This window comes from Mirounga angustirostris, unplaced genomic scaffold (genome assembly GCF_029215605.1).
Source record: "Mirounga angustirostris isolate CCGP_5_RB_7025 unplaced genomic scaffold, mMirAng1.0.hap1 SCAF_9, whole genome shotgun sequence".
Lineage (NCBI taxonomy): Eukaryota > Metazoa > Chordata > Mammalia > Carnivora > Phocidae > Mirounga > Mirounga angustirostris.
This window is the reverse complement of record NW_026991717.1, coordinates 129,669,834-129,693,198: the sequence shown is the minus strand read 5'-3', so window position 1 is coordinate 129,693,198 and position 23,365 is coordinate 129,669,834. Positions and strand designations below refer to the sequence as shown.

Here is a 23,365-nt window from a genome sequence, read left to right as displayed (position 1 = left end):
CATTAGAGATACAGCAGTGAACCAAAGAGATGAAATTCTCTACCCTCATGGAGTTTATATCTACTGGGGGAAGATACAGAATAAACAAGAAGTATATTATCTGGTGTATATATATTTTTTCATATATATACCATATATATACTATATACATATATGTTATATACATATATAGTTTGTGTAGTATATAATATATGGTGTTTATATATATAAAGAAGTGACTCATTGTTCAAAGGTCGGGATGGACTTTTGAACAATGCAGGGGTTGGGGCACTGACTCCCCCCATGCAGTTGAAAACCTGCATGTAACTTAACTCCCTCAAAAATTAACTACCAATAGCCTATTATTGACCAGAAGCCTTAGCAATACCATAAACAGTTGCTTAATACATATTTTGTATGTCGTATGTATTTTATACTATATTCTTACAATAAAGTAAGCTAAGAGAAAAGGTTTTTAAGAAAATCCTAAGGAAGGGGAGCCTGGATGGCTCAGTTGGTTGTGTCTGCCTTTGGCTTGGGTCATGATCTCAGAATCCTGGGATTGGTCCCCACATCTGTCTGTCTCTCTCTCTCAGATAAATAAAATCTTTAAAAAATATATTTAAAAAATCCTAAGGAAGAGAAAATACAGCCCTGTAGTATATTGATTGAAAAAAGAATCTGCATATAAGTGGATCCGTGTTCAAGGGCCAACTGTGTATATTGTATATAAGGGCTAAAAAAAACAAACAAAAACCGGAAAGTGAGGTAGGGACTAGAGACTACAGGGAAGAGTTTAGATAGTGTAGTCAAGAAGGCCTCACTGTAAAGTATAACACTTGAGTAGAGACTTGGAGATAAAGGAATGTGCTGCTGTGTGGGTATTTTAAAGGAAGGACATTTCAAGCAAAGGAACTATCATGTGCAAAAGCCCTGAAGTGGAATGCCTCGTGTGTGAGGCAAAGTAAGAAAGCTAGTGTGGCTGGAGTGTAGTGAATTTGGGTGATATTAGTAAGAAATGAGTCTGCTGAAGTGATGGTGGTGGGGCAGATTGCATAGGACTTCCTGGGCTGAGAGGATTTTATTTTAGCCTTCCTATTTGAGGCCAGAAGTTATTGGAACACTTGAATCAAGTTAGTGACATATTTGCCTTAATGGTTTAACAAGGTCACTCTGGCTCCGAGGTTCAGAACAGACTGAGGGAGAGGGGCAGGATGGAAGAAGAAAGACCATTTAGGAGACTGTTGCAATAATCTAGTCAAGAGATATGGGTGGCTTGGGCCAGAGTGGTAACAGTGCAAGTAGTGAGAAAGGGTCAGATATATTTCAAAGATAGAGGCAATATGATTTGCTGATGGATCAGATACAACTTGTGACAGCAGAACAAATGTCAGTGATAATCATGTTTTTGGCTGAAACAACTGAAAGAATGAAATTTCTAATTACTGAATTGGGAGAGACTGTGGGAAGGGCAAATTTTCTGTTTTGGGAGAAAAGAAAGATCATGAGCTCTGTTTTATAAGTGTTACATATGAGATACTAATAGACAGTCAAATGGAGTTGTAAATTAGGCAGTTGAACATATGTGTCTATAATTCAGGGGAGCAGTCTAGGCTGCTATAAATTTAGGTGTTATTAGTATATAGGTAATGTTTAATAAAGCCATGAACCTGAATGAGATCACTGAGGGATTAAGTATAGATGGAGAAAAGATCTAAAAAAATGGATTCCTGTGGCACTCCAACATTTAAATGTATAACTTGAAAAAGAACTGATTAAAAAAAAAAAAAAATGTGACCAGAGAGGCAGGAGGAAAACCAAAGAGTGTGGGGTCATGGAAGTCAAATGAAAAGAGTATTTCAAGAGAAGGAAGTGATCAGCTATATCAAGTAAAGTGAGGAATGCTTCACCTTAGTGGAGATGCTAGCTGTTTTACAATAATTACATTATAATCACAAGACTTTCCAGGAGACTATGTCCAGGTGATTGCTGGAACAGGGATGAGCAGGAGGTCAAAATGAGTCACTTCTTTATTAGTATACAAAACTGGCCTTCTTCAGGATTTTTCCAGCAGCTTTTAGTTTGTGTGATAGATGGCACATGACTCTCAGTTCTAGCTCCTTGCTACTCAAAGGTATGGGCCTCATAGGAGCTTCAGCATTACCTGGGAGCTGATTAGAAATGCAGATCTCAAGGTGCCTGGGTGGCTCAGTCGGTTAAGCGTCCAACTCTTGATTTCAGCTAAGGTCATGATCTCGGGGTCATGGGATTGAGCCCTGTGTTGGGGTTCTGCGCTCAGCGGGAAGTCTGCTTCTCTCCCTCTCTCTCCCTCTGGCCTCCCCCGCACGTACACTTGGACGCATGCATGCACGCGCTCTCTCCCTCTCAAATCTTTTTTTTAAGATTTTATTTATTTATTTGACAGAGAGAGAGAGAGATCACAAGTAGGCAGACAGGCAGGCAGAGGGAGAGGGAGAAGCAGGCTCTTTGCTGAGCACGGAGCCAGATGTAGGGCTCAATCCCAGGACCCTGGGATCATGACCTGAGCCCAAGGCAGACGCTTAACTGACTGAGCCACCCAGGCGCCCCCCAAATAAATAAATCTTTAAAAAAAAATGCATATCTCAAACTCCACCCCAGACCTAGTGAATTAGGCTATTTTAATAGTCTCAGATAATTTGTAAACATTAAAATTTGAAAAACATGCTCTAGATCAATGGTTTTCAAAGTGTGGTCCTTGAACCAGCAGCATAGTATCACCTGGAAACCTACTAATTCTTAGGCTTCCCCCCAGACCTAATCAGGAACTGTAGATATAGGCAAGACCCAGCAATCCATTTTGATCACCTTCAGGTGATGCTGATGTAGCCTAAAGTTTGAAAACCACTGCTCTAGATTCCTGATTCTCAACCCTAGCTACATATTAGAATCACTTGGACGGTTAAAAAACAAAGCAAACATAATAAAACTGCCAATGGCTGAATCTCATTCCTGGAAATTCTGATTTAATTTGTTTAGGGTAGGTCTTGAGTATAGTTTCTTTGTTGGTGTTTGCTTCTGTTTTAAAATTTTAAGCTTACTAGATTGTTCTAATGCAGCCAGGGTTGAAAAACCACTGTTGTAAATATAGTAGTAATCCATGTTTAGCTGCTAGGCTAGGAAGTCAACCTGAAAAAAATTCAGAGCCTGGTCAAATTTATTCACTTAATTTATGCATTATATAATGATGTGGATAATTTGCTAAGTATTGAAATCCCTTTAAAAACTTCAGACTTCGGGCGCCTGGGTGGCTCAGTTGGTTAAGCGACTGCCTTTGGCTCAGGTCATGGTCCTGGAGTCCCTGGATCGAGTCCCGCATCAGGCTCCCTGCTCGGCAGGGAGCCTGCTTCTCCCTCTGACCCTCCCCCCTCTCATGTGCTCTCTGTCTCTCTCATTCTCTCTGTCTCAAATAAATAAATAAAATCTTAAAAAAAAAAAAAAAAAAACACTTCAGACCTCTTGGGGCGCCTGAGTGGCTCAGTCATTAAGCAGCTGCCTTCGGCTCAGGTCATGATCCCAGGGTTCTGGGATCGAGCCCTGCGTCAGGCTCCCTGCTCAGCGGGAACCCTGCTGCTCTCTCTCCCACTCCCCCTGCTTGTGTTCCCTCTCTTGCTGTGTCTCTCTCTGTCAAATAAATAAATAAAATCTTAAAAAACAAACTTCAGACCTTGCCTAAGGTCCCCCCATGCTGGATAGCATAAATCTCTGTGTTTGAAGATTTATTACCAAAAAAAAAAAGCAATCCTCAGTATGGTCTTCTGCTGATGGATTTGTTCAGTATCATCAGGGACTTAAAACACTGATAGAGGGTGCCTGGGTGGCTCAAATGGTTAAGCGGCTGCCTTCGGCTCAGGTCATGATCCCAGGGTTCTGGGATCGAGCCCCACATCGGGCTCCCTGCTCAGTGGGAAGCCTGCTTCTCCCTCTCCCACTCCCCCTGCTTGTGTTCCCTCTCTCGCTGTGTTTCTCTCTGTTAAATAAATAAATAAAATCTTTAAAAAAAAAAAAAAACACTGATAGATATCATGCATCATCAATCCAGAAAAATGCTTACTCACTGGGGACCTGGAAAGTTCACTTAATGTGCAAAACTATGTGCATCCTGGATGGTATCAAGTGAGGTGTAACTCAGTGCCCCAAGTGATGATTTCAACAGACTCAAAACAGTTGCAGTGGGTTTGCCTGAGTACTTTGGACCATGGAAAGCCCAAGATTGTCCATTAATAAATTCCATTTTGGAGCCAGAGTCTGCACTCAGAGATAGACCAAATATGTTAATATTTGATAAGCAACATGAATACATCAAAAGGACAGATCATCTCCACCCTATGAAATTCTAAAGTGGATGTACTTGCATAGACAGTTCAAATAACACACTAGGTTCATGTCCAGTCAGAGAAGGTAGCTGGGATGATGTGTTTTGTAGGGCTTGAGACTACGTGTTGCCACTACCCAAGCATAAAGCAGCCACTAACAGCAGGCCAAGTCGCTTCAGTCCTAAAGACCAGCAAGTTCTCCTTGCTGGAGAACTTGTGTTTCAACATGGATCAGTATTCTGAGACAGCGTAGCACTGGCAAGGGGTTACACCTAACCAGCATAAACAAGTTGCTTAGGCTACAGTGGTATCTATTCTAATTATAAGTGGCACATGGCATCACCATATTGGCCAAAGACACCAAGAACTATTACAAAGACCTTAATAGTGTCTGGATTTCCTTTCTAAAGTATTACCTTCTGTTGGCCAATGTTATTTAAAGGTGGATTCAATTATTAAATGGACATGTGAATATAGTGCCCATCTTATGACACTGGCATGTATATCTATCTGAAGTAGTAAGCATAGGGAAAAACACTGACTCCTTGGTGTTGGTTGATTGCTAGAATGAGGAGATAGGCATGGGACCAAAGATGGACATTGCACACCGGATCTAGCTGTTTTGGAGTCTATAGTCAGGCTCAATTCATAACACCACAAAATTCTTAATTTTTTTTCTTCTGGGATGGGCAGCTTATAATGCTGGATTGGCAAACAAGAGGTTGTGATTGTAGGAGTTGTTAACTCAGATTTCACTCTAAAAATTACTTTGTTCTTCACAACTGGGGGGAGAATACCTGATTTTACTTTAATTCAGAAGCTGGGGAATATAGGGATAAAGCAGAGAGACAAGTTGGATGTGAAGTGAGAATTCTGGGTTGTATTAAATTTGCCATGGTATGGATGGTGTCAGCCTTTTGATGGAACCCAAGAAAGTGAGTGGTCATTGTCATGGATGCTAGAAGCATGGGATGTGGCATAACAGGGAGCACCTAATTGAAATTAAAGACCCAATATAAATCGATGGCAAGAGAAGTGTACATAGCCCATTCCCCAAATCACTTAGACGAACTGAGATGCACAGTCACCTTGTCAAGGAAATCCTGCTGCTCTTCCTGTGAATCACGTACCTACTTCACCTCCCAGTGTAGAGGACATCCATTCTCGGCCCCCAATCCATTGGAATCTCTTTTCCTCACTGTGGGTAGGACTGACTTTCTTGGTCAGGAGATACAGTACTGGCCACTACTGCCTCTGGTGTGGAAGCTCTCATTATGTATTCATTTCAGCCTATGGAGCGTAATTACAGTTGCCACAAGCAGTTACTGTAAAGAATTTGCAGTTTTTACTTGGTATAATGTTGCTCATGGTGTTATTTAAATTAGCCACAAGGTGATAATGTAATCAAGTTTAACCACCGCAGAGTCCCTATCTTTATAGATGGTTGATCAGGGAGCAGGGCATAATTCCCAACCAGGAATGGAAAGTGAAAGGCCATTCTAAGTCTTACAACATAGGTGATAACTAACTACAGAGTCTACAGACAGTCATCATTACTTGGTTGCAGTGTGACTTTTCTAATTATTAATCTGTGGACAATGTATTTAACACATAAAACACTACAGAAGATGGCTCTGCTAGCATGGTAAGGAATGTTACCTGTGACCTGGATGTTACATTCAGATGACATGCACTTGCAAAGGGCAATTTTTGCAACCATAAAGAGACTGCATAGGAGTCTGAGGTTGACGTAATGAGTATGAGAGGCTTCATAGGCCTCCCCCTCAAAGGGTAGTTATTATATTTTTTAAATTAGTGCTATATATTATAGGATACAATTATAGAAAATTGAAAGCTGTAGAAAAATATTTACCCATGATCTTGCAATCTGGAGATACTACTATTGTGTTTTAGAGATTTCCTTTTAAGTCTTTTTTTTTTTTTTATTTAAAGTAAGCTCTGTGCTCAATGTGGGGCTTAAACTCATGACCCTGAGATCATGAGTCACATGCTCTACTGACTGACCCAGCCAGGGGCCCCTCCCTTTAAGCCTTTTTTTTTTTTTTTTAGAGCAGTTTTAGGTTTACACCAAAATTGAGAGGAAGGTACAGGTTTCCCATATACCCCCTTACCCCACACATATATAGCCCATTATCAGTATGACTCACCAGAATGGTACACTTTTTACCAAGGATGAGCCTACATTAACATCATAATCACTCAAAATCCATAGTTTACCTTAGGATTCACTCTTGGTGTTATACATTCTTTGGGTTTGGACAAATGGGCAGTGACATATGTCCGTCATTATACAGAGTATTTTTGCTGACCTAAAAATCCTCTGTGCTCTGCCCGTATACTCCCTAACTAGCCCCACAATCAGTTGTTGTTCCTACTGTCTCTATAGTTTTGCCTTTTCCAGAATGTCATACAGTTGGAATCATACAGTAGTAACCTTTCCAAATGGACTTCTTTCACTTAGTAATATGCATTTAAGTTTCCACCATGTGTTTTCTTGGCTTGATAGCTCATTTCCTTTTAGTGCTAAATGATATTCCCTTGTCTGGATGTACTAAGTTCATTTATCCATTCACCTACTGAAGGACATCTTGGTTGCTTCCAAGTTTTGGCAATAATGAATAAGGCTCCTGTAAACATCTATGTGCAGGTTTTTGGGTAGACAGAATTTTTTAACTCCTTTGGGTAAATATTAAGGACCACAATCACTGGATTGTATGGTAACAGTGTATTTAGTTTTGTAAGAAACCACCAAACTGTCTTCCAAAGTGGCTGTACCATTTTGCATTCCCACCAGCAATGTATGAAAGTCTCTTTTGCTCATCCTCATCAGCATTTGGCATTGTCAGTGTTCTGAATTTTGGCCATTCTAATCATGTAATAGTATCTTGTTGTGATTTGCATTTCCCTGATGTCATATGATGTGAAGCATCTAGTCATATGCTTATTTGCCATCTGTATATCTTCTTTGATGAGGGGGTCTGTTAGGGTCTTTGGCCTAATTTGTAATTGGGTTGTTTTCTTATTGTTGAGTTTTAAGAGGTCTTTGTATGTTTTGGATAACAGTTCTTTATCAGATGTCTTTTGCAAATGTTTTCTCCCAGGTTTTGACTTGTCTTCAAATGTTCTTGATGTTGTCTTTCACAGAGTGGAAGTTTTTTATTTTAATGAAGTCCAGTTTATTAATTATTTCTTTCATGTATCATGTATTTGGTGTTGTATCTAAAAAGGCACCACCATACCTAGGTATTTTCCTATGTTGGTCTTTTAGGAATTTTATAGTTGTATATTTTATCTTTAGGTCTATTATCCATTTGGAGTTAATTTTTGTGAAGGGTGGTAAGGTCTGTGTTTATTTTTATTTTATTTTATTTTTTTAAAGATTTTATTTATTCATTTGAGAGACAGAGATACAGAGAGAGAGAACATGAACAGGGGGAGAGGCAGAGGGAGAAGCAGGCTCCCCGCTGAGCCAGGAGCCGGATGCGGGGCTTGATCCCAGGACTCTGGGATCATGACCCGAGCCGAAGGCAGATGCTTAACCATCTGAGCCACCCAGGCGCCCCAAGGTCTGTGTTTAGATTCACTTTTTTGCATGTAGTTTTCTGGTTCTAGCACTATTTGCTGAAGAGGAGACTATCTTTGTATTGCTTTTGCTCCTTTGTCAAATATCAGTTGATTATATTTATGGGGGTCTATTTCTGAGCCCTCTCATCTGTAAGTGTTGAGTTCTATATGTTCAGCAATATACTAGGCAATATGTGGAATACAGCTTAATTGTAATATTGATTCCAAGAATAACTAGAAAAACACTCATGCTTTCTTTCTCATTAAGAAAATTGGAACCATCCTGGACTCAGAATCCAGATGCCCAGGGTGTAATGTAGCAGCAAAATAAGTTACAAGGCCTACTACAGCTCTTGCATTCAGATGTTTCCACCAATGGAACTATATATTTCCAACATCCCTTTTCAGATCCCTGACAAGGATATCCTAGCAGAGAAAGAACACTGAATTGGGAGTTGGACAGCCTGGGTTCCAGTCCTGACTGTGATTAACTAGAGGGAAACGTTAACCAGAAGATACTGAAGTTGGAGAACTTGCTACAAGTTCACACTATTTGTTGGCAGTTGTGCAGCCTGGGTCAAAGAACATTAGCACAGTGGAGTCATATGTTTTCATCTGCTTACCCCGTGTGCCCAGCTCAGCTCCAAGCCCAGCCAGCCCTGGCAAACAGACTCGCTCATTGGGGTGGCTTTATCTCAATATAGGCTTCTAGTAACAAAGAAGGTAGTTCAGACTTCTGTCAGTTCCTACATTATTTGGTCTGAGATGAAAGTGCCTACAGTCATGAGTAGAAATACATTTTGAGTATTTTGTCATTTACAGAGTCTGTTCCTTAATGCTACACTCAAGTCAATAAGTCTTTGTGAGGAAGGGAAATTTTAGTTGCTTAGTAATGCTGATGAATTTGATTACTTGGAAGTCAATATATAAACAGTGAATTAAGGATGCACCATTTTTAATTTTAGTCCAAGGTTTAACTACTTATGGAAGTGTTAGCTGGTAGAAATAGGAGTTGTGAGTATGGTAGATAGTCCAGAATGAATCTACATTGTCACTTAAAAAGAAAAAAAGAATATTGGAGCCATCAGAACTTTCAGATTTCAGTAGTACATCCAGCTCCTGTCTTATATTAATCCCTCCACCTGTGCATGAGATCCTGCCCTTTTTTGCCTGCTCCAGAGATTCTCCTAATTCACCTATATCAGTATTTTGATGATACTTCTAGATGGTTCCTGTTAACATATAAAATATGCTGAAAAGACAGCCGTTTCAGGAAATGATGTTAAAGTAACCAAATATCCAAGGGGGCGAAAATGAACCTCAACTATATCTCACCATATACAAAATTTAACTCAAATTGGGTCATATGTCTTAAACATCAAAGATAACACAATAACATTTTTACAAGAAAAGTATAGGAAATAGGGCATAAAATGGATGACTTAAAAATAAAATTATAAATTGAACTGCAATAAAATTAAAACTTTTCAAACTTCCAGGTAACTGAAGACAGTGGTGGATGTGTAGTAAGTAGCCTTCCAAAATCTCTTCCCCAAACAATGCATAATCACTTCACAAGTATGAAATTTCTATGCAAAGCCCTAGCCTTACCATTACTTAAACAGAGAATACCAAGACTGTAAAATAAAATAACTGTAAGTAAAAAGAGAAAAAGAAATTCTACCTACAGTTTTTTTTTTTTTTTTTTAATATTTATTTGACAGACACAGTGAGAGAGGGAACAAAGCAGGGGGAGTGGGAGAGGGAGAAGCAGGCTTCTCGAGCAGGGAGCCCGATGCGGGGCTCGATCCCAGGACCCTGGGATCATGACCTGAGCAGAAGGCAGAGGCTTAACAACTGAGCCATCCAGGCGCCCCTCTACCTACAGTTTTGCAAGCTCTTTCCTCTCTATCACTGAGCTTTGCAGGGAGCAACTTAACCTAAAAACTGTGAAAACAATATCTTGACTGAACACTGTAAGGATAAAGACAGAAAAGAACTATAGATAATGGTATAATCTAGTTAGTCAAATTGTTTCTCATGCTGAAACAACTTTGGATATATTACACTTAAATGGACTTTAGATTATGAAAGGTTAATTTCTCACTCTTGGAGGAAGAAGTTATACATAAAGGGAGAAGTTCTCAATGAAGTGGTTTTGGATTAGAATCAGAGGTATCAATATGAATTTATGGTTTTTAGATATATACACACATAAATACAGAATATAGATATATGTATATACATGGGTTAGTATATATACATATATTTCCTAGTTCTGTCTATGGCCTAGAAGGAATAACACTCCATAACAATGACCACATTGACTGCCCGGATCTTGTTCTCTAAATACCATTCTCCAATAAATGGAACTAGGGCTTCCTAGAGAAGTAGTTAATTATAGGATGGAGCAGGAAAAATACTGGATGAGCCTTGAATATATTGTGGTGTCTCAAAGTAGGTAAATGCAAAAGAGATAGTGGCTTGTTGAAAAAATAAGGGAGCCAACCTGAAGGATCTCCTGAAGGTCAAAGAACAATTTGAGCTATAAGATAAATAATGATAGTATTGAATTTTAACCCATAGAATAAAACAGGAATTGTCAAAAAACATACTGTGGGCCAAATATGGCCTGCCACCTATTTTTGTAAAAATTTTATTGGAAAACAAACACGACTATTTGTTTCTGCAACTTTTTTTTTTTAAAGATTTATTTGAGAGAGAGAGAGAGAGAGAGTGTGTGTATGCAGGGAGGGGCAGTGGGAGAGGGAGAGAGAATCTCAAGCAAACTCCCCGCTGAGCGTGGAGCCTGACTCGGGGCTTGATCCCACAACCCTAAGATCACAACCTGAGCTGAAATCAGGAGTCCGACACCTAACCAGCTGAGCCACCTAGGCGCCACTGTTTTTGCAATCTTTTTTTAATAGTTCCTCTAAGAAGCCCTTTTAGGTGTTTTTTTTTTTTCTTAATTGCCCCAACTCACCACAAAATTCTATTACCACAGATATACTGTATATCAATGTATGCACCTTATATGTATCTATGCTTTATTCATAAAAATAGTAAGACCTTCACACAAGGACCAATTTTTACAAAACCTCATGGAAGTGATATTGCTCCCAATGAGATTGCATGGCTTACGTATTGTCAGTGGCTGATTTGACATTGTAACAGCAGAGTTGAGTAGGTGTAATAGAGGTTGTATGGCATGCAAAGCCCAAAATATTTACTATCTGTCACTTTACAGAAAAAGTTTGTTATTGACCCTTGAATTAAAATATCCATGAATTCAACTGATCTAAACAATGGATTAACTAAATAAGAGAGAAAAGATAGTTCTTCCTATGGCTAAAATAAGACAAGAAATAACAAGCGTTGGTGAGGATGTGGAGAAAAAGGAACCCTTGTGCACTGTTGGTGGGAATATAAATTAGTACAGCCACTGTGGAAACAGTATAGAAGTTCCTCAAAAAATTAAAAATAGAAGTACTGTATGATTCAAGAATTCCTAGTAGGTATTTACCCAAAGAAAACAAAAATGCTAATTCTAAAGGGTATATGAAACCCTATGTTTATTGCAGCATTATTTACAATAGCCAGTATAGAAGCAACCTAAGTGTCCATTGATAGATGAATAAATAGGGAAGATGCGGTATATTTACACACACACACACAGGAATATTACACATCCATAAAAAAGGATGAGATCTTGCCATTTGCAACAACATGGATGGATCTAGAGGGTGAAATAAAACAAATACCATATGACTTGACTCATATGGAATCTAAAAAACAAACAAATAGAATCAAACTAAAAATACAAGAACAAACTGATATTTGCCAGAGGGAAAAGAGGTAGAGGGATGGACAAAATAGGTGAGGGGGAATGAGGGATACAGGTTTCCAGTTATGGACTAAATAAGTCACGGGAATAAAAGACAGCATAATATTAATATTGTAATAGTGTTGTATGGTGACAAATGGCAGCTACACTTATGGTGAGCATACCATAACAGAGAGAGAAGTTGAAAAACTATGTTGTACACTTGAAACTAATGTAACATTGTGTGTTAAGTATACTCAAATTTAAAAAAAAAAAAAATTAAAAAGATAGGGGCACCTGGGTGGCTCAGTTGGTTAGGTGTTTGCCTTCGGCTCAGGTCATGATCCTGGGGTCCTGGGATCGAGCCCCTTATTGGGCTCTGTGCTCAGCAGTGAGTCTGTTTCTCTATTTCTCCCTCTGCCCCTCCCTTGCTCGTTCTCTCTCTCTCTCTCTCAGATAAATAAATAAAATCTTTAAAAAAAATTTAAAAAGGTATTTCTTCCTCATGGTAGAATTCCAATTAATAAATGTAGGAGAAAAGAGGGAACTAAGAGGATCACGTAAGTTGAATAGTACGGTAGTAACGATTTCAGGCAAGGTCTAGTAATAGATGCTAAAATTAATGAAAGGTTGGGACACCTGGTTGGCTCAGTTGGTTGAGTGTCTGCCTTTGGCTCAGGTCATGATCCCAGGGTCCTGTAATCGAGTCCCACATTGGTCTCCCTGCTCGGCGGAGAGCCTGCTTCTCCCTCTCCCTCTGCCGCTCTCCCCTGCTCATGCTCTCACTCGCTAGCTCTCTGTCTCAGATGAATAAATTTAAAAAATCTTTAAAAAAGAATAAAATTAGGGCGCCTGGGTGGCTCAGTTGGTTAAGCGACTGCCTTCGGCTCAGGTCATGATCCTGGAGTCCCTGGATCGAGTCCCACATCGGGCTCCTTGCTTGGCGGGGAATCTGCTTCTCCCTCTGACCCTCCTCCCTCTCCTGCTCTCTGTCTCTCATTCTCTCTGTCTCAAATAAATAAATAAAATCTTTAAAAATAAATTTAAAAAAATAAAATTAAATTAATGAAAGTTTGAGGAGAAACAGGATTTGTGTAACCTCAAAGCATCTCTCCTAAAATACATTTTGATTACAAGAAACTTTGTAGTAACTTTACAGTGAAGAAACCCTGCAGGCACCAACTTATCCAAGGAATTGAGGTAAACATCATCAGTAATAATACATATTGACATCCTTAATTGAACTCCTTGATGTGATGCACTAAGAAGAACAAATAAAAATTTGGTGGTATACTTGCGAGAAATGCATAATCTCACTCCAATCATGGGAAAACATGTTACAGGTTCAAATCGAGGGACAGTTTACAAAATAATTGATTAGTATTCTTCAAAAGTGACCATCATGAAAGACAAGGAAAGTCAAAGGAACTGTTACAGAGACTGAAGTTGCTAATGAGAAATAACAACTAAATGCAGCCTAGGATCCTAGATAGGATCTTGAAACAGGAAAAAACCTTAGTGAGAAAACTGGTGAATTTTGAATAAGTAGTTTAGAGGGTGGTATAGTACTAATGTTAATTTCCTCTTTCTGGTCATCATACCAGGGGTATATAAGATGTTTATATTAGGACAGTGGGGTGAGGGATATAAGAGAACTGTTTGTACTATTTTTGCAACTTTTTTATGAATCTAAAATAAGTCCAAAATAAAGTTTTTTTAAAAAATTAAAATCTTCTGCTCTTTAAAAAATACCACTAAGAAAATGAAAAGACAATCCACAAACTGGGAAACACATTTACAAAACATATATTTGAGAGAAGAATTGTATCCAGAATATATCAAGAACTCTTACAATGCAGGAATATGATAACAAACCAGTTAAAACATAAGCCAGGTGCTTTTTGCCCAGAGTCAGACCCAGTTGTAGGAAGTGCATGACAATGTACAGAGGCTCATACTCTGGACTTCTAGTCATAGTACAATGAAGAAGAGCCCCTGGGAGATGGAGAGAAGGGGAAGTTTATAGAGAGCAGGGAGTTCAAGAAGGGATCTTAAAGAGTTACAGTTGATGTCCCAGACTCAATCTTACACTGCATGTGGTTGAAACTAATTTGAAACAACATACCCAAGGCTTTGAGAACTAAATTACAATCATCCAGATTTCAGATTGGCCCCTGTGGTGTGTACATCTGGTACTACTACAAAGGCTTTAAAAATTCTAACATTGGAATCACAGAAGGAGAACTGGGACATGTACCCTGAACTTAACTGGATTGCTTGCCAGATGAAACACAAAAAAAAAAAACCAAAAAAAATCATCAGTCTCTAGAGGATTTTAACAGGGCTCAGCGTTTATAACACAATATTCAAAATGTCCAGGACATAATCCAAAAGTATCACACAATAAATTAGGAAATTCTCTTAACTTAGACAACAGTTGTCAGCCCCAAGATGATGTAAATGTTGGAATTATCAAAGAATTTAGAGCAGTTGTTACAACTATATTCGGTGAAGTAAAGGGGAATGCTCGTGAAACAAATGTTACAAGTTCTCAGTAAAGAAGTAGAAGCTGTAGAAAAATGGAATATTTAGAACTGAAAAATATTAAAATGGAAATGAAGAATTCCCTAGTGAACTCAGTATCTTGAGTGTGTGGTAGCCAGATTGTGCCCATCCCCACCTCACGCCCAGCCCCCCCCCCCCCCCCCCCCCCGGTTTCCATTCCCTAATCCCTGGAATTTGTGAATATGTTGTTAAATGCCAAACATGACTTTGAAGATATAATTAAGGTATGGACCTTAAGAGAGTGTCCTGAATTATCCAGATGGGCCTAATTTAATCATGTGAACCCTTAAAAATAGATAGCTTTCTCCAGCCGGAATCAGAAGAGATGTAGTAGAAGTCAGAAAGATTCCAAACTTGAAAAGAGGGACTCATTGTGCCATTGCTGGTTTGAAGATGCAGGCGGCAATATAATGAAAAATGCAGGCAGCCTTAGGGAGGTTGAAGTTCTCAGCTGACAGCCAGCAGGAAAACAAAGGCTTCAGTCCTTTTACCACAGGGAATTGAATTCAGCCAACACTCTGAACTTGGAAGCTGATTCATCCTCAGAGACTCCAGAAAGGAATGAAGCTGCGTTGATACCTTGGTTTTGTCCTGGTGAGACTCTTCTTTTTTAAGATTTTATTTATTTATTTGACAGAGAGACAGCAAGAGAGGGAACACAAGCAGGGGGAGTGGGAGAGGGAGAAGCAGGCTTCCTGCTGAGCATGGAGCCCAGTGCGGGGCTCGATCCCAGGACCCTGGGATCATGAGCTGAGCCGAAGGCAGATGCCCAATGACTGAGCCACCCAGGCGCACCAGCCTGGTGAGACTCTTAAGCAGAGAACCAGCTATAACTGGATTTCTGCCCTGCAGAACTTTAGATAATTTGTGTTATGTCAAGATGCTCAACTTGTGGTAATATGTTATAGCAGCATAGGAAACAGTATGGAATATATTTTCACCCTTTTTACAAACTGATAAGTTAGACTTTTATTGTTTCTTGGGTGTCAGCATAGTCATGAAATTCCTGGGTCAGTAATAACAGAATATACATTCTTTTCACATGCCATTGGAAGTTTTACCAACAGTATAGGTCATATCCTATAAAATGAACCTCAACAAACTTAAAAGAATTGAAATCATACAAAATGTGTTCTCTAAACTTAATGAAATAAAAATCACTAACTCAGAGAAAACAGGAAAATCAAAATATTTTAAAGTGGATGAAAATGAAAACATATTAAAATGTGTGAAAATCAGCTACAGCATTGTTTCAGGGGGGTATTTATAGTGTTAAATGCATATATTTAAAAAGGAAAAAGGTTGAAGATCAGTAATCTAAGATTTCACCTTTAGAACTAGAAAAAGAAGAGCAAACTAAACTCAAAAGCAAACAGAAGGAAATAATAAAGAGCAGAAAGCAATGAAGACAGCAAAACAGTAGGGAAAAATCAAACCAAAGATAGTTTTGTGTTTTTTTGTTTTTGTTTTTTCAGTGTGGGCCTTAAACTCCCGACCTTGAGATCAAGACCTGAGGTGAGATCAAGAATCAGCTGCTTAACCAACTGAACCACCCAGGAGCCCCAAAAAGCTAGTTTTTTGAAAAGACTGATTAAATTGATAAATTTCCAGCTAGACTACCAAGAACAAAAAGGAGATGGAAATTACCAATATTCATTAAGCTATCACTGCAGACCTAAAGACATTAAAAGGGTAATAAAGGAATACTATGAACAACTATACACAGAGATATTTGACAACTTAGATGAAATGGACTATTCCTTTGAAAGATTCAAGCTATCATAACTTACCAAGCAGAATAGATAACATGAATAACCCTTTATCTATTAAAGTAATTGGATTTGTAGTTTGAAACATTTCAAAAAAGAAAGCCCCAGGTACAAATGATCTCACTGGTAATTCTGCCAAACATTTAAAGAGGGAATAATACCAATTCCACACAGCTCTTACTGACAATAGATGAGGAGAGAATACTTCCAACTCATTTTATGAGACTGGCATTACTTTAATATGAAGTCCAGACAAAGACATAAAAAGAAAAGGAAATTACAGACCACTATTCCTCATTAACATAGATGTAAAAATTCTCAGTAAACTAATCAAATAAAATCCATCAATAGAATAATACATCATGATCAAGGGGTTCATTTCAGGAATACAGGGTGAGTTCAATATTTGAAAACTAATCAAGGTAATTCACTGTATTAAGAGACTAAAGAAGGAAGATCATGATCATCTCAATAAATGCAGGAAAAGAATTTGACAAAACTCAGCATCTGTTCATGTATTTTAAAATGAGTAGCAAACTAAGAATAGAAGGCTACTTCCTTAACTGCACAAGCATCTATAAAAAACCTACAGCTAACATTATGCTTAATAGTGAGAGACTGAATGTTTTCCTTATAAGACCAGGAAAAAGATAATTCCTTTCTTTCCTCTCCTAATTCAACATCGTATGAGAAGATCTAGCCAGTGTAATAAGGCAAGAAATAGAAATAAAAGACCTGGAGGAAGGGAAGAAAAAGATAATTTGATTGCCTACATAGAAATTTCCAAATAATCTACAGCATACACACACTACTCCTAAAACTAGTAAGTGAATTTACCAAGGTCATAAGATATAAGGTCAATGTGCATAAATCAATCACATCTCTACATACCAGCAATTAACAAATGGAAACTGAAATTTTAAAACAATACCATTTATAAGAACTCAGAAACAATCTTGCATAAATTTAACAAAATCTATGCAGTATTTGTATACTAAAAACTATAAAATGAAGCTGGAAAAACAAAGTAAAGAACTTAAAAATGGAGTATATATAATGTTCATGGATTGGCCGACTTAATGTAGTAAAGATGGCCATTCTTCTCAGATCTATAGAGTTTATTTAATCACAGTCCCAACAGGGTATTTAGGATATACGAACTGATTCTAAACTTATAGGGAAGATAAAGCAATTAGAATATCCAGAACAATTTTGAAAAGACAGGAAGGTGGAGGACTCACAGTACTCAATTTTAAGGATTATTATAAAGCAACAGTAATTTGACTGTGTGGTATTAGTGAAATGATAGATACATCGATTAGTGGAACAAATTTATAAAGTACAGTTTGTGACAAATTAACATAGTCAATTGATTTTTTGATAAAATGGACAATTCAATGGAGAAAAGATAGTATTTTCTTTTTTTTTTTTTTAAGATTTTATTTATTTATTTGACAGAGAGAGACACAGTGAGAGCAGGATCACAAGCAGGGGGAGAGGGAGAAACAGGCTCCCCGCAGAGCAGGGAGCCCGATGCGGGGCTCGATCCCAGGACCCTGGGATCATGAGCTGAGCCGAAGGCAGACGCTTAACGACTGAGCCACCCAGGCGCCCCAAAGATAGTATTTTCAATAAATGGTGCTGGAACAAATTGGACATCCATATGAAAAAATAAGCAAAAGCCAATCTATATTACATCTTATACAAAATTGACTCAAAATGGATGATAGATTTATTATTTTTTTTAAAGATTTTTTACTTATTTATTTGACGGAGACACAGCGAGAGAGGGAACACAAGCGGGAGGGTGGGGGGGAGAGGGAGAAGCAGGCTTTCTGCTAAGCAGGGAGCCCGATGCAGGGCTCAATCCCAGGACCCTGGGATCATGACCTGAGCCGAAGGCAGACACTTAACAACTGAGCCACCCGGGCACCCCTGGATGATAGATTTAAATGTAAAACATAAAACTATAAAGATTTTAGAAGGAAGCTTAAGAGCAAATCTTTGTTACCTTTAGTTGTGCAAAAGCATGGTCTATAAAACAAAAAGAAATTGATGAAATAGACTTCATAAAAATAAAAAAAAAATGTTTGCTCTATGAAAGAAACTGTTATGAGAATGAAAAGAAAAGCTGCAGCCTGAGAGAAAATATTTGCAAATCACACATTGGACAAAGGGACTTGTATTGAGAATACATAAAATAGTTTCAAAGCTCAAAACTATGAAGACAACCCAATTAAGATGGCTAAGACTTGAGCAGATTATAAGAAACATTAGTCAATATTATTCATCAGGAAAACTCAAATAAGAAAGATTGATGACCCCAAGTATTAATGAGAATATGGTGCAACTGGAAATTGCATACCTGGGCACCTGGGTGGCTTAGTCCTTAAGCGTCTGCCGGCTCAAGTCATGATCCCGAGGTCCTGGGATCGAGTCCCGCATCGGGCTCCCTACTCCGCAGGAATCCTGCTTCTTCCTCTCCCACTCCCCCTGCTTGTATGTCCTCTCTCGCTATCTTTCTCTCTGTCAAATAAATAAGTCTTAAAAAAAAAAAAAAGAAAGAAATTGCATACCTTTTGGGAGTATAACATGGCCCAAGCACTTCAGGAAATTGGTGGTTTCTTGTAAATCTAAACACGCACCTACCCTATCCTCATTTCTGTCTTTATGGATTTGCTTATTCTGTACATTTCATCAAAATGGATTCATACAATATGTGGCCCTTATATATCTAATTTAATGTAAATGCTTTCAGGGTATGTTCATGTTGTAATGTATATCAGGACTTTATTCCTTTTTATTGCCAAGTAATATTGCATGGAAATATGCCACATTTTATCCATTCTTCAGTTGAGGAACTTTTTGGTTGTTTGCACTTTTTGGCTATTATGAGTAATGCTGCTGTGAACATTTGTGTATAAGTTTTTTGTAGACATATGTTTCTATTTCTTGGGAATTTAGGAGTAGAATTTACAGTCCCACAGCAATATTTGAAAGTTACGTTTTCTCCACATCCTTGCTAGTACTTCATATAATAATATAAATTACATATATTTTACATTTACATATATATGTGTGTACATATGTGTATGTGTATACACACACACACATCCATACTTTTTTTTTTTTTATCATGGAAGTGGTATATCATTGAGATTTAGGTTTGCATTTTCCTACTGGCTAATGATGTTGAGCATCTTTTCATGTGCTTTTTGTCTATCTTCCTTGGGGAGATGTTTATTCAAATCCTTTGTCCATTTAAAAAATGGGGTTATTTGTGTTTTTATTGTTGAGTTCTTTATATATTATAGATATAAGTCCCTTATCAAATATTTGCTGTTATGTTCTCCCATTTTGTGTGTTTTGTTTTCTTATTTTTGATAGTTGTCCTTTGAAACATAAAAGTTTTTAATTTTGGAGGCATCTGGGTGGCTCAGTCGGTTAAGTGTCTGCCTTCTGTTTGGGTCATGGTCCCAGGGTCCTGGGATCAAGCCCTGCATCACCCCCTGCTCAGCAGGGCTTCTCCCTGTCCCTCTGCTGCTCCCCCTGCTTGTGCTCTCTTGGTCGTTCTCTCTCTCTCAAATAAATAAATAAAAATCTTTTTAAAAAAAGTTTTTAATTTTGATGAAGCCCATTTTATTTTTTCTTTTGTCATTTCTATCTAAGAAACCCTTATTTTATCTGAGGTCAGTAAGATTTATGCCTGTGTTTTCTTCTAAGAATTTTATTATTTTAGCTCTCACATTTTGAATTGATTTTTGTATATGGTTTAAGGTATGGGTCCAGATTCTTTGTTTTGCATTGTGGATATTCAGATGTCCCAACACCATCTTCCTCCTTTGAATTATCTTGGCACCACCCTTCAATGGAAGTCAGTTGACCATGAATGTATTGATTTAATTCTGGACTCTCAGTTTTGTTTCACGATCTGCACCTCTGTTATGCCAGTACCATGCTGTGTTGATTACTCTAGTTTTATAGTAAGTAAGTTTTGAAATTGGAAGTCTGAATCTTCCAATTTTGTTCTTTTTCAAGATTGTTTTAGCTTGGTTCTCAGTTTTTGAATCAGCTTGTGAATGTCTTCATGACAAGCAACTGGTATTTTGGCATGGATTGGTTTTAACTCTAGATCAATTTAGGAAGTATTGCCGTTTTAACTATATCACAGGCTTGGAATATGATGTATCTTTCCATTTATTTAGATCTTTTAAATTTTGTTTAATGGTATTTTGTACTTTTCTGTGTACAAGTCTTGTACTTTTTTTTTTTAAGATTTTGTTTATTTGACAGAGACACAGCGAGAGAGGGAACACAAGCAGGGGGAGTGGGAGAAGGAGAAGCAGGCTTCCTGCTGAGCAGAGAGCCCGATGTTGGGCTCGATCCCAGGACCCTGGGATCATGACCTGAGCCGAAGGCAGACGCTTAACAACTGAGCAACCCAGGCGCCCCTACGTCTTGTACTTTTTTGTTAAGTTTATTCTTAAGTGTTTTCTTCTTTTTTATGCTAATATAAGTGAAATTGTTTTCTTGATGTAATTTTCAGATTGTTCATTGCTATTGTACAGAAATATAACTGATATTTTATATTGATCTGTATCCTACCACATTGCTGAACTCATTTATTAGCTTTACTTGGGATTTATTTTATTATTGTTTGTGATTCCTTAGGATTTCCTGTATACAAGATAATGTCATCTGCAAGTAGATACAGTTTTACTTCTCCCTTTTGTTTCTTTTTCTTGCCTAATTGTCCTGGCTAGAATATCCAGTACTGTGTTGGATGGAAGTGACAAAAGCTGACATCCTTGTTTTGTTCCTATACTTAGAGGGGAAACTTTCAGGCTTTCACCATTAAATGTGGTAACAGCTGTGGGTTTTCATAGATGCCCTTTATCAGATTGAGAACGTTCTCTTTAATTCATAGTTTGTTGTGTATTTTTATCACAAAAGAGGTTGGATTTTTGTCATATGCATCTTCTGTCTGTTGAGATGAAAGTATGTGAGGTTTTTTTTTTAACCTTTATTTATTTATTTATTTTAGGATTGACCTTTATTCTCTTAATATATTATATTGGTTTGTTTTTATATGTTGAACCGGCCTTCCATTCCCACTTATCTTCCCTCCCACTGGTTACTCATTTAGTATTCCCTGACTTGATGAATACCATCTAAGCCATTCAGATGCCCAAGCCAGAAATCCTAGAGTCATCTTAGACCCTTCCCTTTACCTTACTCACTACATCCAATCAGTTGATTCTGTCTTTTTTTTTTTTTTTAAGATTTTATTTATTTATTTGTCAGAGAGAGAGAGAGAGAGACTGAGCAAGCAGGGGGAGCTGCAGGCAGAAGGAGAAGCAGGCTCCCTGCTGAGCAAGGAGCCTGATGTAAGACTTGATCCCAGGACCCTGGGATCATGACTTGAGCCAAAGGCAGATGCTTAACCAACTGAGCCATCCAGGAGTCCCCAGTTGATTCTGTCTTAATATGCTCCTAACTTTTCCCACTTTGAACTCCTCCTTCACTCTGATGCCAGGAGTGATTTTTTTCCTCCCAAAGGTGAATCTCATAATCTAAATCTACTTGTAGAAAAATTTATGGAGAAATTTTTATTCACTCTCTGCCTTCTGCTGATGTACATAAACCATTACCAGCTGTTAGGTCTTTGTCTTGTTTTTAAAGACTCAGATTATTTTCTGTGAACTATGGGTGACTTTTCTGTTTCTTGAAATGAGATTTGTGTTATAGTAACCAAAACTATATGGTATTGGCATAAAAACAGACACACAGGGGCGCCTGGGTGGCTCAGTCATTAAGCATCTGCCTTCGGCTCGGGTCATGATCCCAGGGTCCCAGGATCGAGCCCCACATCGGGCTCCCTGCTCTGCGGGGAACCTGCTTCTCCCTCTCCCACTCCCCCTGCTTGTGTTCCCTCTCTCACTGTGTCTCTCTCTGTCAAATAAATAAATAAAATCTTTAAAAAGAAAACCAAAAAACAGACACATAGATCAATGAAACAGAATTGAGAGCCCAGGAATAAACCTACACATATATGGACAATTTACGACAGAGGAGCCAAGAACATAAAATGGAGGAAGGACAGTATCTTTAATAAATGGTGTTGGGAAAACTGGAGAGCAAAAGAATGAAACTTGACCACTATCTTATACTGTACACAAAAATCAACTGAAAATGGATTAAAAACTTTAATGTAAAACCTGAAACAATAAAACTCCTAAAAGAAAACAGGTTGGTAAGCTCCTTGACATCAGTCTTAGCAGTGTAGTTGTGGATGTGACTTCAAAGACAAGGGAAACCAAAGCAATAGTAAACAAATTGAACTATATCAAACTAAAAAGCTTCTGCATGGTGAAAGAAACCATCATCAAAAGGAAAAGGCAACCTACTGAATGGGAGGAGATATTTGCCAAAATTACATATCTGGCAAGGGATTAATATCCAAAATATATAAAGAACTCATACAACTTAACAAAAAATCTGATTTAAAAAATGAGCAGAGGATCTGCATAGACATTTTTCCAAAGAAGATAAATCGGTGGCCAACAGGCACATGAAAAGATGTTCAACATCACTAATTATTAGGAAAATGCAAATCAAAACCACAATGAGATACCACCTCACAAGGGTAGATTGGCTATCATCAAAAAGACAAGAAAAAACAAGTGTTGGAGAAGATGTGGAGAAATGGGAACACTTGTAAATAAAACCCTGGGAATGTAAATTAGTGCATCTGCTATGTAAAACACTGGCTATTCCTTAAAAAGTTGACAAAAGAACTGCCATACTATCCAGCAATTCCACTTCTGGGCATTTATCTAAAGAACATGAAAACATTAATGCGAAAAGATATATGCATCCTGTTGTTAATTACAGCATCATTTACAATAGCCACCATATGGAAACAATCTAAATGTGCACCAGTGGATGAATGGGTAATATACACATTGTCTTATAATCTATATAATCTATATATATTTATTTAGGATTTATATATACATATATATGTTATATATACACAATGGACTACTACTCAGCCATAAAAAGAGTGAAATCAGATGGCAACAACATGGATGGACCTTGAAGGTATTAAGTGAACTAAGTCAGAAGAAGAAAGTAAGAAATGTAATCTCAGTCATATGTGAATCTAAAAAAAAACAGAACAAATAAAACAAAAACAAACTCATACACAGAAAACAGATTGGTGGTTATCACAAGGGTAGTGGTGGTACTATAAGGGTTACTACAAGGGTAGGTGGTTGAGGGGCGGG

At 38.0% G+C, this 23,365-nt stretch overlaps 1 protein-coding gene across 1 annotated transcript in view; it reads left to right on the top strand.

Annotated features, from left to right (window-relative positions):
* EML5 (EMAP like 5) overlaps window positions 1–23,365 on the top strand; it is a 167,781-nt gene that overhangs the window by 6,823 nt on the left and 137,593 nt on the right. The window lies entirely within an intron of this gene.